Source organism: Rattus rattus, chromosome 12, assembly GCF_011064425.1.
Source record: "Rattus rattus isolate New Zealand chromosome 12, Rrattus_CSIRO_v1, whole genome shotgun sequence".
Lineage (NCBI taxonomy): Eukaryota > Metazoa > Chordata > Mammalia > Rodentia > Muridae > Rattus > Rattus rattus.
The window spans coordinates 40846544-40863287 of record NC_046165.1 but is presented as its reverse complement, the minus strand read 5'-3'; positions in this window follow the sequence as shown (position 1 = coordinate 40863287).

Genomic DNA, 16744 nt, shown 5'->3' with positions numbered 1-16744 from the left:
AAATGGTTCTGGTTCAACTAGAGGTCAGCATGTAGAAGAATGCAGATCAATCCATTCTTATCACCCTGTACAAAGCTTAAGTCCAAGTGGATCAAGGACTGCCACATCAAACCAATATGCTCAAACTAATAGAAGGAAAAGTGGGGAAGAATCTCGAACACATGGGCACTGGAGAAAATTTCCTGAACAAAACACAAATGGCTCATGCTCTAAGACCACGAACCGACAATTGGGACCTCATAAAACTGCAAAGCTTCTGTAAAGGAAAAGACACTGTCATTAGAACAAAAGAGCAACCAACAGATTGGGAAAGGATCTTTACCCAATCCTATATCTGATAGAAGGCTAATATCCAAAATATATAAAGAACTCAAGATGTTAGACTCCAGAGAGCCAAATAATCCTATTAAAAATAGGGTACAGAGCTAAACAAAACATTCTCAGCTGAAGATTATCGAATGGCCAAAAAGCACCTAAAGAAATGTTCAACATCCTTAGTCATAAGGGAAATGCAAATCAAAATAACCCTGAGATTTCACCTCACACCAGTCAGAATGGTTAAGTTAAAAAAAAAAAAAAACTCAGGTGACAGCAGATGCTGGCGAGGATGTGGAGAGAAGGAGGACCACTCCTCCATTGTTGGTGGGATTGCAAACTCTTGTAAATCCACTCTGGAAATCAGTCTGGATGTTCCTCAGAAAATTGAACATTCCACTATCTGAGGACCCAGCTGTGCCTCTCTTGGGCATATAGCTGAAAGATGGTCCAACATACAACAAAGACACGTGCTCCACTATGTTCATCGCAGCCTTATTTATAATAGCCAGAAGCTGGAAAGAACCCAGATGCCTTCAACAGAGAAATGGATTCAAAAAATGTGGTTCATCTACACAGTGGAGTACTAATCAGCTATCAAGAACAATGACTTCATGAAATTTATAGGCAAAATTAGCTAGAAAATATCATCCCGAGTGAGGTTACTCAATCACAGAAAAACACAATTGGTATGCACTCATTGATAAGTGGATATTAGCCAAAAAGCTCCAATTACCCAAGCTGCAATCCACAGATCACAGGAAGCTCAAGAAGAAGGATGACCAAAATGTGGATGCTCCCTCTTCTTCTTAAGTAGGGAAAAATAATATTCATAGAAGGGGATATGGAAGCAAAGTTTAGAGGAGTGACACAAGGTATGACCATTCAGAGCCTGCCCCACATGTGGCCCATATATGTACAGCCACCAAAACTAGATAAGATTGATGAAGCTAAAAAATACATGTTGAAAGGGACCAGATATAGAGCTCCCTTGTGAGACACATCCAGAGCATGTTCAATACAGAAGTCAATGCTAGCAGCAAACCACTGATCTGAGAACAGGACCCCCTTTAGGGAAATTAGAGTAAGGATTGAAAGAGGTGAAGGAGCTTGCAACCCCATAAAACAACAATGCACACCAACCAGAGCTGGACTGACCCAGGTCTCCAACTGCATATGTAGCAGAGAATAGCCTTGTTGGGACACAAGTGGAAGGGGAAGCCCTTGGTCCTGCCAAGGGTCGACCCCCCCCCGCAGGGGAATATGGGGGGCCAGTAAGGGGGATGTATAGGGGAATACCTGCATGGGGGAGGGGGAAGGGAGGGAATGGAGGCTTATGGACAGGAAACTGGGAAGGTTAATAACATTTGAAGTGTAAGTAAAGAAATATATCTAATAAAAATTAAAAAAGGAATCTTTGTGGTATTTTCTGATGAAATATTTCATTAAAACAATATTTAGACTGATCATGTTTGCAACTTTTCTAAAAACATTTGACTGCTTGTTCATGTAAATATTAGTGATATATTCATATATATTTTATTAATAATTGGTTCTCAATTTAATGTCTTATTCTAAACTTTCACTTTAACATTTTAATTTTTAAAAATTAAAATATAATAGTCATTTCCTTCCTCCCTTTTTTTGCTCAAAAATTTTTAATGTTACTTCTCAAATCCATGGGATATTTTCCTCATTATTTTTACACATATATTGATATATACATAGAGATAGATTGATAAAGATTAGGTATAGATATATTAGAGATATATTTTTTGTATAAAATACCTTCAGTATTTCACAACCAATTATCTTGAGAATCTTTGAATTGAAGACTCTATACCAGAAATCTCAGTGATACTCCTAATATGTCATTGGAAAGAGTAAAATTAATATTGATCATTACTATGAATTGCAGTTGAACATTGTTATAAAGCATCTTGTTTGATGGGGAAAACTAATGATTTGAGAGTATAGTTTTTTGTGCTTCATCTCATCCAATGTGAAGCAATCCTTTGACTTTATAGTAATGATGTCATTTCCTATCCTGTGGAATTTTCTCTTCATAATATCTAGTACCATTAATTAAATTTCATAAAGATTTGCCTAAGCTTAATTGATTTCTCCTGTCCTAAAATGGCCATTTTTTTCATAGTTACAAGTTCCATCAATTTCTTCTATCCCCTTTTGGGGTTTACATTTTTCATTTTTTCATTTGTTTTCATGAGTCAGATGCAGTCATTTCTGTGATGCTCTTAGGTATGTCTTTTGTACAATCTGTGAAATTCGTTGTTATTTAGTTTTCTAAATATATTTAGGTTCCATGAAATTTCTTCAGAAAACAATATTTGTTTTATTTTCTGACCATATATCCACATGAAATTTTAAACCTTATCATTCACAGGTAAAAACTAGCAATATTTATTCACTAAGAAATTTCATGAATCACAAATATTCTAATATAAATTAATCTCTTTTTTCTATATTGAAAATTGTTAGTAGTTATTAATCTTAAGATGGTAATTTTGTTAAACTTTCATACAGATTTCCTAATTATAAGAATAATAAAAATACCATTTAAAACATATAGCTATTATTAACAAAACACTATTAAGCATAATTATAATGCTAAAACATTTAAGTGAAAAATTACTATGCTTCTACTAATTTGTGATATGTGAAAGGAGGAAGAATGAACTCAGGTTGAGAACAAAGGATGAGAGGAGCTAGAATGTGTGAGGTGAATAATATATTCATTTCATAGAAGACATGAACGGCTGCTATAGAATCTTCCATCTATAAAAAGAGTTAATATAGACTTACCCTTATTTTACAATAAGATGATAATAGCACTACTAGCCTTGGTAGACTAACAGAATAAATGATCACTGACTGGAAGGAAATAAAATTTTTGAAGTATTAGTCTCTGAATTTTCACTGGCCATGCAAATATCAGAGGATTTTGTCATTGTTCATAGTTATTATCTGGAACTTTATGTGAAGAGTTTATTACTGGAAATACCACATAACAACCACGATAAAATCAATTTGGTATGGGCTGAAATCTTCATTCCTATTGCTTAGTTCTTTATGTTGTCAATGAAAATACAAAAACTACAGAAGAAACTTAATCATCAGTCATACTAGGTGTAACCTCTGCAGATACAGCAATTATTACCTGGGCAAGACAGGCCAACTGGTATAATAGTTGCACAAATATCATAGGAGAGAACAAGTCTTTTCATATTCTATTTAAGTCATATTTACCAATTTGAAACCTATACTTGCAAATATTATTGGTATAAGAACCTATAGATAGACTAGTTCTTAGGTAGGGAACCTACTACTTGTTATGGCACAAAATCACCATGGTATTAACCCATAGGCAAATGTTTCTTCCAATTTTCATTGGAAAAGCTATTTACAACAGATAGTGATTAACATGTGACTCTCAACTTGCCAAGGTGTATTGAATAAAACCTGCTGAATATTCAGCTGTAAAGGAAATCATATGTACCACAGTTTCCCCATCAAGGATCAGGAATCAATTAGAAGAGGCCAAGAAAAGACTATTAAAAGTCAGAAGTAATAGTTATCTATAGAACCATTATCTTGTGGACCAAAGAGGCAAGCTGTACATGTAAACTAACAGTAATTATAATAGCATGAACGAAACCTGTGCAAGCCTAGCTAGATCACATCCCAGCACAGAGTTGTAAATTGGACATTGAATCCCAGCCCTATCACTTGAGACATTGGCAACTTTTACTTTGTAATACATTCCTTTATTTTTATGTTTCTTTTTTGAGGTAAAATCTCACTAGAATAGCTTATTTGACATAGAGCGCACTGTGCATACGATTATTCATACCAAACTGTGGGAGTTCTTCTACCTCAGCTTCTTTATCACCATGATTGCAGATATATATCCATATCCTGCTTTATTACAAAATACTTTTGATAAATGCTTAGAAATATACTGCTATTTGAATAATTATGTTAGCTCTTTTTTCTCTTGTCAAGATAAGGCATTAAACAGAATTTTAATGAGTGATAAATATTGCACTGATTTTCTTATAGCTTTTGCATTCCACATGGCAAAATAATGTTTTGCTTTTTTTGTTTTTTAAATAATCACTTTTGATATATATCATTTAAATTATAAACCATTAGAATGTACTTAGTAAATAAATGACTAACCAATGCTTGCTGAAACATGGAATTTTATTTTAATTATATGACTTACAGACTGGCATGATGTATATAGAACTGAAGAGACCCAGAAAACTTTCTTTGAAATGGTCTACTGTATAATTTGTATAAAAATAAAAGAACCATAATATTGGAGGGACCTGAAAAATATTATTTCTAATTGTAGTTAAGAAGGCCATACCATTTGTTTTTCATATTTGCTTTTATTTAAACCACAAGGAAGATTTAATTGGATATTTTCATATGTGATATATATAGAGTTAGGTATAACTTAAGTCACTTAAGATAGAATTATGAAGTTTTTATATTTGTTAAAATGGTGGCTGTAAATTAAACAACATATCAACTTTAGAAATTCTGTTATCAAAATTATTCCCTCCCAATTTTATAAGTTGTTTTCCAACTTTTAGTTTTTTCACAGATTCCATTCTGTGTTGTCCCCTTGGGTCTGAGTGTAGGACTATCTACTGGAGGGTAAGTAACCTCTCAATGGTCTTATACTTAAAGAAAACAGACTCACAAGTACATCAGCCTTCAGTGGCCAACAGCTCTTTGCTAAGTGTAGAACTCTGTGAATATCTCCAACCTTGATCGTAGGATTTTGTCTGGTGTTGTTTTGTATAGGTTGTTGGTCACGCTGTCATACATGAAATGAGACCATAGGTAAATTATTCTAATGTGTCATGAGACAAGTGCTACATGGGGACTAACTGAAGTAATGTTCCCTATGCAATTGTGTCGGGATTTTGATGGGGATTCTGTGGAATCAATAGATTGCCTTTGATAGAATGGCCATTTTTATTTTGTTAATTCTGCCACTCCATGAGCTTGGGAAATCTCTCCATTTTATGAGATCTTCTTCAATTTCTTTCTTGAGAGACTTGAAGGTATTGTCATATGGGTCTTTTACTTACTTGGTTAGAGTCGCACCAAGTTATTTTATATTATTTTTGTCTATTGTGAAGGGTATTGTTTCCCTATGTTCTTTCTCAGCCCATTTTTTCTTTTAGTAGAGGATGGCTACTGATTTCTTTGAGCTAATTTTATGTCGACCCACTTTGCTGAAGTTGTCTATAAGCTGGAAAAGTTCTCTAGTCCAATTTTTGGGGTCAGTGATACATACTATCATGTCATCTGTAAATAGTGAAACCTTTACTTCTTCTTTGCCAATTTGTATTCCCTTCATCTCTTTTTGTTGTTCTATTGTTCTAACTAAAATTTTGACTACTATATTGACTAGATAGGGGAGAGTGGCCATCCTGGTTTTATCCCTGATTTTAGTAAGATTGCTTCAAGTATCCATTTAATATGGTATGGGCTGTGTTGGTTTGCAGTAAATTGTTTTTCTTATGTGTGTGGGACTTCATAAATATAAGATTTTTTTTATCTTTATTAACATGAGAATTTCTTATTTACATTTCAATTGTTATTCCCCTTCCCGGATTCCTGGTCAACATCCCCCTAACCCATCCCACTCCCTTTCTATATGGGCTTCCCCTCTCCATCCTCCCCCCATTACCACCCTTCCCCCAACAATCATGTTCATTGGATGTTCAGTCTTGGCAGGAACAAGGGCTTCCCCTCCCACTGGTGCTTTTACTAGGCTATTCATTGCTACCTATGAGGTTGGAGCCCAGGGTCAGTCCATGCATAGTCTTTGGATAATGGCTTAGTCACTGGAAGCTCTGGTTGGTTGGCATTGTTGTTCATATGGGGTCTCAAGCCCCTTCAAGCTCTTTCAGTTCTTTCTCTAATTCCTTCAACAGGAGTCCCGTTCTCAGTTCAGTGGTTTACTGCTGGCATTCGCCTATGTATTTGCTGTATTCTGGGTGTGTCTCTCAGGAGAGATCTACATCTGGTTCCTGTTGGCCTGCACTTCTTTGCTTCATCCATCTTATCTAGTTTGGCGGCTGTATATGTATGAGCCACATGTGGGGCAGGCTCTGAATGAGTGTTCCTTCTGCCTCTGTTCTAAATTTTGCCTCCCTATACCCTGCCAAGGGTATTATTGTTCCCCTTTTAAAGAAGGAGTGAAGCATCTGTATTTTGGTCATCCTTCTTGAGTTTCATGTGTTCTGTGCATCTAGGGTAATTCAAGCATTTGGGCTAATAGCCACTTATCAATGAGTGCATACCATGTGTGTTTCTCTGTGATTGGGTTAGCTCACTCAGGATGATATTTTCCAGTTCCAAACATTTACCTATGAATTTCATAAAGACATTGTTTTTGAGAGCTGAGTAGTATTACATTGTGTAGATGTGCCACATTTTCTGTATCCATTCCTCTGTTGAAGGGCATCTGGGTTCTTTCCAGCTTCTCGCTATTATAAATAAGGCTGCTATGAAAATAATGGAGCATGTCTCTTTGTTATATGTTGGGGCATCTTTTGGGTATATGTTCAAGAGACTTATAGCTGGGTCCTCAGGTACTTCAATGTCCAATTTTCTGAGGAACCTCCAGACTGATTTCCAGGAGTCTGCAATCACACCAACAATGGAGGTCTCCACATCCTCGCCAGCATTTGCTGTCACCTGAGTTTTTGATCTTAGCCATTCTCACTGGTATGAGGTGAAATCTCAGGATTGTTTTGACTTGCATTTCCCTTATGACTAAAGATGTTGAACATTTCTTTAGGTGTTTGTCAGCCATTTGGCATTATTCAACTGTGACTTTTTTGTTTAGTTCTGAACCCCATTTTTAATAGGTAAATTTGTCTCCCTGCAGTCTAACTCCTTGAGTTCTTTGAATATTTTGGATATAAGCCCTCTATCTGTTGTAGGATTGGTAAAGATCTTTTCCTAATCTGTGGGTTGCCGTTTTGTCCTAACCACAGTGTCCTTTGCCTTAGAGAAGCTTTACAGTTTTATGAGATCCCATTTGTCGATTCTTGATCTTAAAGCATAAGCCATTGGTGTTTTGTTCAGGAAGTTATCTCCAGTGCCCATGTGTTTGAGATGCTTCCCCCCTTTTTCTTCTATTAGTTTGAATGTATCTGGTTTGATGTGGAGGTCCTTGATCCACTTGGACTTAAGGTTTGTACAGGGTGATAAGCATGGACCGATATGCATTCCTGTACATACAGACCTCCAGTTGAACCAGGACCATTTGCCGAAAATCCTATCTTTTCCATGGGATGGTTTTGGTTCCTTTGTCAAAAATCAAGTGACCATAGGTTTGCAGGTTCATTTCTGGGTCTTCAGTTCTATTCCACTGGTCTATCTGTCTGTCTCTGTACCAATACCATGCAGTTTTTATCACAATTGCTCTGTAAGACTGCTTGAGTTCAAGGATAGTGATTCCCCCAGAAGTCCTATTATTGTTGAGGATAGTTTTAGCTATCCTGGGTTTTATTCCAGATGAATTTGGAAATTTTTCTGTCTAACTCTCTGAAGAATTGGATTGGTATTTTGATGGGGATTGCATTGAATCTGTAGATTGCTTTTGGTAAAATGGCCATTTTTACTATATTAATCCTGCCAATCCATGAGCATGGGAGATCTTTCCATCTTCTGAGGTCTTCTTCAATTTCTTCCTTCAGAGGCTTGAAGTTCTTATACAGATCTTTTATTTGCTTGGTTAAAGTCACACCGAGGTATTTTATATTATTTGGGACTATTATGAAGGGTGTCAATTCCCTAATTTCTTTCTTTGCTTGTTTCTCTTTTGTGTAGAGGAAGATTAACAATTTATTTGAGTTAATTTTATACCCAGCCACTCTGCTGTATGTATTTATCAGGTTTAGTATCTGGTGGAACTTTTGGGATCACTTAAATATATTATCATATCATCTGCAAATAGTGATATTTTGACTTCTTCTTTTCCAATCTGTATTCCCTTGATCTCCTTTTGTCATCTAATTGCTCTGGCTAGACCTTCAAGAACTATATTGAATAAGTAGGGAGAGAGTGGGCAGCCTTGTCTAGTCCCTGATTTTAATGGGATTGCTTCACGTTTCTCTCCATTTAGTTTAATGTTAGCTACTGGTTTGCTGTATATGGCTTTTACTATGTTTAGGTATGGGCCTTGAATTCCTATTCTTACCAGGACTTTTAACATGAAGGGGTGTTGAATTTTGTCAAATGCTTTCTCAGCATCTGATGGAATGATCATGTGGTTTTGTTCTTTCAGTTTGTTTATATAATGGTTTACGTTGATGGTTTCCATATATTAAAGCATCCCTACATGCCTGGGATGAAGCCTACTTGATCATGGTGTGTGGTTGTTTTGATGTGCTCTTGGATTCGGTTTGCCAGAATTTTATTGAGGTTTTTTGCGTCAATATTCATAAGGGAAATTGGTCTGAAGTTCTCTTTCTTTGTTGGGTCTTTGTGTGGTTTAGGTGTAAGAGTACATGTGGCTTCATAGAAGGAATTCGGTAGTGCTCTATCTGTTTCAATTTTGTGGAATAGTTTGAATAGTATTGGTATGAGGTCTTCTATGAAGGTCTGACAGAATTCTGCACTAAACCTGTCTGGACCTGGGCTCTTTTTTGGTTGGGAGACCTTTAATGACTGCTTCTATTTCGTTAGGAGTTGTGGGGTTGTTTAAATTGCTAATCTGTTCCTGATTTAACTTCGGTACCTGGTATCTGTCTAGGATATTGTCCATTTCCTGCAGATTTTCAAGTTTTGTTGAATATAGGCTTTTGTAGTAGGATTTGATGATTTTTTGAATTTCCTCTGATTCTGTAGTTATATCTCCCTTTTCATTTCTGATTTTGTTAATTTCGACATATTCTCTGTGTCCTTTCATTAGTCTGGCTAAGGGTTTATCTATCTTATTGATTTTCTCAAAGAACCAGTTTTTGGTTCTGTTGATTCTTTGTACAGTCCTTTTTGTTTCTACTTGGTTGATTTCAGCTCGGAGTTTCATTATTTCCTGCCTTCTACTCCTCCTGGGTGTTTTTGCTTGTTTTTGCTCTAGAGCTTTTAGGTGTGCTGTCAAGCTACTGACATATGCTCTGTCTGTTTCTTTCTGTAGGCACTCAGAGCTAAGAGTTTTCCTCTTAACACAGCTTTCATTGTGTCCTATAAGTTTGGATATGTTGTACCTTCATTTTCATTAAATTCTAAGAAGTCTTTAATTTCTTTCTTTATTTCTTCTTTGACCAGGTTATCATTGAGTAGAGCATTGTTCAACTTCTGTGTATATGTATGCGTTCTTCCCTTACTGTTGTTGAAGCCCATCTTTAGCCTGTGGTGGTCTGATAGGACGTATGGGATTATTTCTTCCTTTCTGTATGTGTTGAGGCCTGTTTTATGACCAATTATATGATCAGTTTTGGAGAAAGTACCATGAGGTGGTGGGAAGAAGGTATATCCCTTAGTTTTAGGATAGAATGTTCTATAAATATCTGTTAAGTCCATTTGGTTCATGACTTCCCTTAGTCTGTCTACGTCTCTGTTTAATTTCTGTTTCCATGATCTGTCCATTGATGAGAGTGGGGTGTTGAAATCTCCTACTACTATTGTATGAGTTACAATGTGTGCTTTGAGCTTTGGTAAGGTTTCTTTTATGTTTGAAGGTCCCCTTGTATTTGAAGCATAGATATTTAGGATTGAGTGTTCATCTTGGTGGATTTTTCCTTTGATGAATATGAAGTGTCCTTCCTTATCTTTTTTGATAACGCTTAGTTGAAAATCGATATGATTCGATATTAGAATGTCTACTCCGGCTTGCTTCTTCAGACCATTTGCTTGGAAAGTTGATTTCCAGCCTTTCACTGTGAAGTAGTGTCTGTCTTTGTCTCTGAGGTGTGTTTCCTGTACACAGCAGAATGCAGGGTCCTCATTGTGTATCCAGTTTGTTAATCTATGTCTTTTTATTGGGGAGTTGAGACCATTGATGTTGAAAGATTTTAAGGAATAGTGATTACTGTTTCCTGTTATATTCATATTTGGATGTGAGTTTATGTTTGGGTGCTTTTCTTCTCTTTTTTTTTTTTTTTTTTTTTTAAGACAATTAATTTTTTCCTTTTTTTAGGGTGTAGCTTGCCTCCCTATGTTGGGCTTAACCAATTATTATCCCTTGTAGGGCTGGATTTGTAGAAAGATATTGTGTAAATTTGGTTTTGTCATGGAATATCTTGGTTTTTCCATCTATGTTAATTGAGAGTTTTGCTGGATACAGTAACCTGGGATGGCATTTGTGTTCTCGTAGGGTCTGTATGACATCTGTCCAGGATCTTCTGACTTTCATAGTTTCTGACGAAAAGTCTAGTGTGATTCTGATAGGTCTGCCTTTATATGTTACTTGACCTTTTTCCCTTACTGCTTTTAATATACTTTCTTTACTTTGTGCCTTTGGTGTTTTGACTATTATGTGTCGGGAGGTGTTTCTTTTCTGGTCCAATCTATTTGGAGTTCTGTAGGCTTCTTGTATGCCTATGAGCTATCTCTTTTTTTAGGTTAGGGAAGTTTTCTTCTATGATTTTGTTGAAGATATTTACTGGTCCTTTGAGCTGGGAGTCTTCACTCTCTTCTATACCTATTATCCTTAGGTTTGATCTTCTTATTGAGTCCTGGATTTCCTGGTTTTTTTTTTTTTTTTTTGGACCAGTAGCTTTTTCCGCTTTACATTATCTTTGACAGTTGAGTCAATGATTTCTATGGAATCTTCTGCTCCTGAGATTCTCTCTTCCATCTCTTGTATTCTGGTGGTGATGCTTGTATCTGTGGCTCCTTGTCTCTTCCCTTGGTCTTTCTATATCTAGGGTTGTTTCCCTTTGTTCTTTCTTTATTGCTTCTATTTCCATTTTTAATTCCTTCACCTGTTTGATTGTGTTTTTCTGGATTTCTTTCAGGGATTTTTGTGATTCCGCTCTATAGGCTTCTACTTGTTTATTTATGTTTTCTTGCGTTTCTCTAAGGAAGTTCTTCATGTCTTTCTTGAAGTTCTCCAGTATCATGATCAAATGTGATTTTAAATCTAGATCTTTCTTTTCTGGTGTGTTCAGATATTCAGTGTTTGCTTTGGTGGGAGAATTGGGTTCCGATGATGCCATGTAGTCTTGGTTTCTGTTGCTTGGTTTCCTGTGCTTGCCTCTCACCATCAGGTTTTCTCTGGTGTTACCTTGTTCTGCTATTTCTGACAGTCACTAGACCATCCTATAAGGCTGTGTGTCAGGAGTGCTGTAGACCTGTTTTCCTGTTTTCTTTCGGCCAGTTGTGGGAACAGAGTGTTCTGCTTTCGGGCACATAGTCTTTCCTGTTTACTGGTCTTCAGCTCCTCCTGTGGGCCTGTGTCCTGAGTCCACCATGCAGGTCACTTGGAGCAGGAAAGTTGGTCTTACCTGTGGTCCGGAGTCTCAAGTTACTCGTGGAGGGGGCTGCTTTTGAACTCTCCGTGAGGGTGCAATCATGAGGGCCTGCACTGCCTTTTCCAGGAACCTCTGTTCACCGGGGTCCCAGATGGCATTAGGTATTTTCCTCTGGAGTCAGAAATGTGGGCAGAGTGTAGTCTCTTCTGGCTTCCCAGGCTTGTCTGCCCCTCTGAAGCTTAAGATTTTTTTTTAAAAAAATATTCAAATTTTTAAAATTCACTGAATGATTATAGCCAAGTCCTAGAAATATTTGTATTTTCTGCAGTTGACATATATAATAAAATTGACAAAAATAATTGAAATTAAGAGAATAGGTGGCAGTGTAAATGTTGGTTAATAATCCAAACTTTTTGATCATACCTGTAACATGGATTTCTACCTATCCAAAGAACTAGCTAATAGTTATCCTGAGGATGCTAGTACACTAAGAGGCTTTCTAAGATTCATGATTGAATTTGAAAAGACCCTGTCATGTCTGGTCTCACTTGAACATCTCTGAGTTTATGACTATCGTGGTTGTGCTTTTCCCAGACAACAAGCTTTATCTTTAACTTCTAGCCTGATGTTTTTGTTTTTTCTTTTTTTTTCAGTCAAGCAAGAATAGTTTATTGAACACACACCCCAGGACTTATCAACCAGGGACTTAGGTCAGACTTGAGAGCTGAGACTGAGACCCTGACTTTTTCCCAAAGGCAGCTTATAAAGGTTAAAGCCACAAAAGCTCATAGCAACCATAAGAGCTCACATGAAGATGAAGGAATTACTTCCTGTTGTGGTGATTGTTTGGTGTCCACATTTATTGTAGCTACTTATTCAAAGCAGTTCTAACTCCCCTGTTTATTTCTTTTCCTATTTTCTGTCTACTCTTCTACAATGATCCTTGGTACTGTGGGTGGTGTGGGTGATATAAATGTCCTGCTTTGGGATTGGCATTCAACTTCTATGTATTCTCAACACCTTGAGCATGTGTTATTCCCTGCATCCATACTATTTACTACAAACAGATATTTCTTTTCTTAAGGCAAAAAATAATATGTGCCTATGATTAAAAGAATTTAAGGTAACTCGGCACTGTGTCAAATGACCTTAACAGCAATAGTAAGGTTTCCATTAGTGTCTAGACTTCTTAAGCTATTTTTGGCTAAGTTTACATTACTAGGCATGAACCTCATTTTATGAGGTGGAATTCAAGTCTAATAAAAGAAATGTAGCTTACCCTATAACAGTTAAGCCATCATTATTCAAGTGGGAATAGCTTGCCTGCCTGTTTTTTTTTGTTTGTTTGTTTGTTTGTTTTTTTGTCATAGAATGTAGAACTATGCTATATGATTGACACCTTGTTCTGTACACACACCATGCTTTGCACCAGAAAAGCTAGCTAGCAGGAAGAAAGAATGCTTCCAGATTAGGTCCAGCTTAATGTCTGTAAATTTTGCAAGAAAGGTAAACAGTGTCTTCACCAATTAGATCTGATCAACTGCTGCTCATAGCAAGAGGAATGGCAAGATTCTTCACTTTGGAAAACTTTACCATCATAAGAAGGTACTCCAGACCTAGCACTTCAATTTTATGTTTATTAACACACTGCTTTTAAGAGCAGAATTGTCAAACATTATAGGATACCCCTCTTGAAACATTCTTATTTGTGTCTCATTTCAAAGAAGTAAGTTTTGAATCATCACAAACAGTATTAGTCTTCCACAGTACTTATTCATATTTCCTTAATTTTGGCTAATTATCTTACTATCTCTCTTCCTGTTTGTCATACCTACACTTTCTTCCTCCATGAAATTTTTCTTCCAATAATCCATCTCTATATTATCATACCACCTATCTTATACTACCTTGAAAACATATTAAGCCATCAATCAGGTGCTTTCCTAACCCACCCAGTTTGACAGGTATTTCAAAATAGCAAAGAACTCTAAAGAGTCAAACTGAAATCCTCATGAGAGAAAACATGGGAATTTTTTGTTACAGACTGAGTCACTTCACTCAGTCAATTTTTATTTTCGATTCTAGTCATTTTTCAATGGAGAGTGAGTGTAAATTCATTTCCCAAATGGCTAGTTCTTTTAAACTTGGTAAAATATTTATTGGTCATTTCCATTTCAACTTTGAGAATTCTCTTAAGGGATACATAGCCCTCTTTTCATTGAATGATTTGCTTAACCATGTTTACCTGTTTGGTTTGTTTGTGTTATCTTGGTATTAATCTTTGGATAGATCAATAGCTTGCAAAGATTTCCTCCTATTCTGTAGACTGCATGTTAACTTGACTGACAGCAGTTTTCTTTGATGTCCAGGGCTTTATTTTTTCTCCCCTTTCTTATTTGTGAAATTCTGTTTGTCTGTTGTTAGGTTTGTTTCAAGAGCAAATTGAGTCAAATGGATTTCTGTTTAAAAGCACCTTCCCTAAGTCTATATTCTGTAGAGCATTTCATACTTTTTCTACCATTTTTGAAATGTCGAATTTTATGTTGAGATCTCTAATATATTTGAGTTGATTTTTGTACAGCATGAGAGATAATAATTTATTTTTATTCTTGGCAGTTGGAAACTCATTTTCCAACATCATTTTGAAAATTCTCTCATATCTCCTGAATATGTTTTGTGTGATTGTCAAATATCAGATGAACAAAATTGTATGGTTTTGTATCAGGGTCCACTTATACATCATTGATGTATTCAACTGTTTTGTGACTTTGTTTTGTGATAACCTTCTGCCTTGAAGTTTTCTGATATATATATATATATATATATATATGGTTTAGTATATTTGATGGTTTTGAGGTCCTATTAAAATATGAATTGACATATTTTTCACATATATGAGTTCTGTCTATAAGTATACCTCAAATACATATTCTATGACTTTTATTTGGAATTTTCTCCCCTTATCTATGTCCATAAAATTGCAAATTTAGCCTTTTTATAATACTCAAAAGATACTGCATATCCTGTTCACATGGTTTTTTATTTATCAGATTCTTTTATTTAATGACTCAATTTGTCTATACAGACATGTCCGTTGTGAGTTTTTTCATTGAATATTTTATTTCCGTTATTGTTATTTGTTAATTTGCATGTTTTGATTTTCGTTGTTTACATCTAGCTTCACTTTAACTTGTATTTTCTTCCATATTCCTGTATTATTAATGAGTTCTTTCTTCTAATCACTAATTGTCTTCCATTTCTTTAAATTCTTACCCTTATTTTTCTCACTAATTTCTTCATGAGACATTCTCATAGTTTTTCTTGGCTAAAAAGGTTGAATGCTGAACTTTAATTTTTTTTAAATATAAATATATTCATGCATATGATATGTAGTTGGTGTGCTATGTAATTCTCCCAAATACAGTTCAGATATGGCACCTGCACTCAACAAAGCCGTTCCAGAATTATTGCACTTAACACAAAGTCATAACGCTTTACTTTGTGAAAAAAATTAAAAACATAGACATTATAAACATTATAAACGTAGACATTAAAGGCAAGGTTTTCTTATTTATCTCCTCATCAGTAAAAGGTCTCTTCACATAGGATTATTCTGAGCAACGTAGAAGTTATTGGTCTTAATTTTTGCACAACTTTCAGTTCCTACTTAGAAGATGTTCCCTTAGGACACCATTTGATCTGTAGTTAAATATAAACACCTCAAGTAATGAGACCCATCTTCTGATATACTCATTTCTGTTTCTGAAATTCATATCTCATAATTTAAAATACTTAAAATATTATTCTTCTATATTGCAAATATAAAATGTGTACTTTTTATTTCTTTAAATAATTATTTGTTCCTCATTCTTAATATTAATTTACTTTTATAAAGTACATATTTAGCAAGTATTTTTCAGAATTATATATATATATATATATCTCAGTGTGCAAATATTTTTAATCAATAAAGTATATATGGAAAGACAAGGGCTATTCCTAAAACTGATCTGAACCGATCCCACTGCTCCCTGTACCCAAATCCCCTCGGGGAAAAAGCTGAACTCCCAGAAGTGTGGACAATCCTAAGACCTCAGGAGAGACTGCCACTTCTATGCATTTCAGCTCACATTCCTGACCCAAGAGAAAACTGCACAGTGTCTCTGGATAGAGGAGTATAGAACTACTCAGCAGCAGGACCCTGATGGTTTCTGCCTTCACCTGGGACTGAATTGAACCTGACCCACATCTCCCTGCACCAAAATCCCTTGGGGAAGAGAGCTAGACCCTCAGAAGTGCAGACAACCCTAGGAACTCAGAGAAGACAACAATTTTCTGCATACATTCCTGACCCAAGAGGAAATTGCCTAGTGCCATCTGTGCCCTCTGGGCACAGAACCTAGGAGCAGTCAGGGGAGGGACCCTTTAGATTTCTGCCTGCAGAGAGAGTTGAATGCCAGTTGCCAGGAGTGCCTACACACCTGAGATCAAAGTTAAGAATAACTCTTCTGCACCAAGACCTTCCCAGAAGCTTTAGGTCACACAAAACCAGGAACAGCTCTCTGTTCCCAGATCAGGATAAAAGAAAACAGGTCTACAGCAGTGCTGACACATAGGCCTACAGGAGAGTCAAGACATTGCACAAAAGCTAACACCAGAGACAACCTGATGTCAAGAGGCAATCATAGGAACTTAAGCAACAGAAACAAAGACCACTTGGCACCATCAGAGCCCAGTTCTCCCACAGAAGCAAATACTGGATACCTAAAAACACCAGAAAAGCAACATTTAGATATAAAATTATATTTTATGATGATGATAGAGGACTTTAAGAAGGACATAAATAACTTCCTTAAGGAAATACAGGACAACACAAGTAAACAAGTAGAAACAATGAGGAAACACAAAAATCCCTTAAAGAATTATGGGAACATACAATCAAACATGTGAAGGAATTG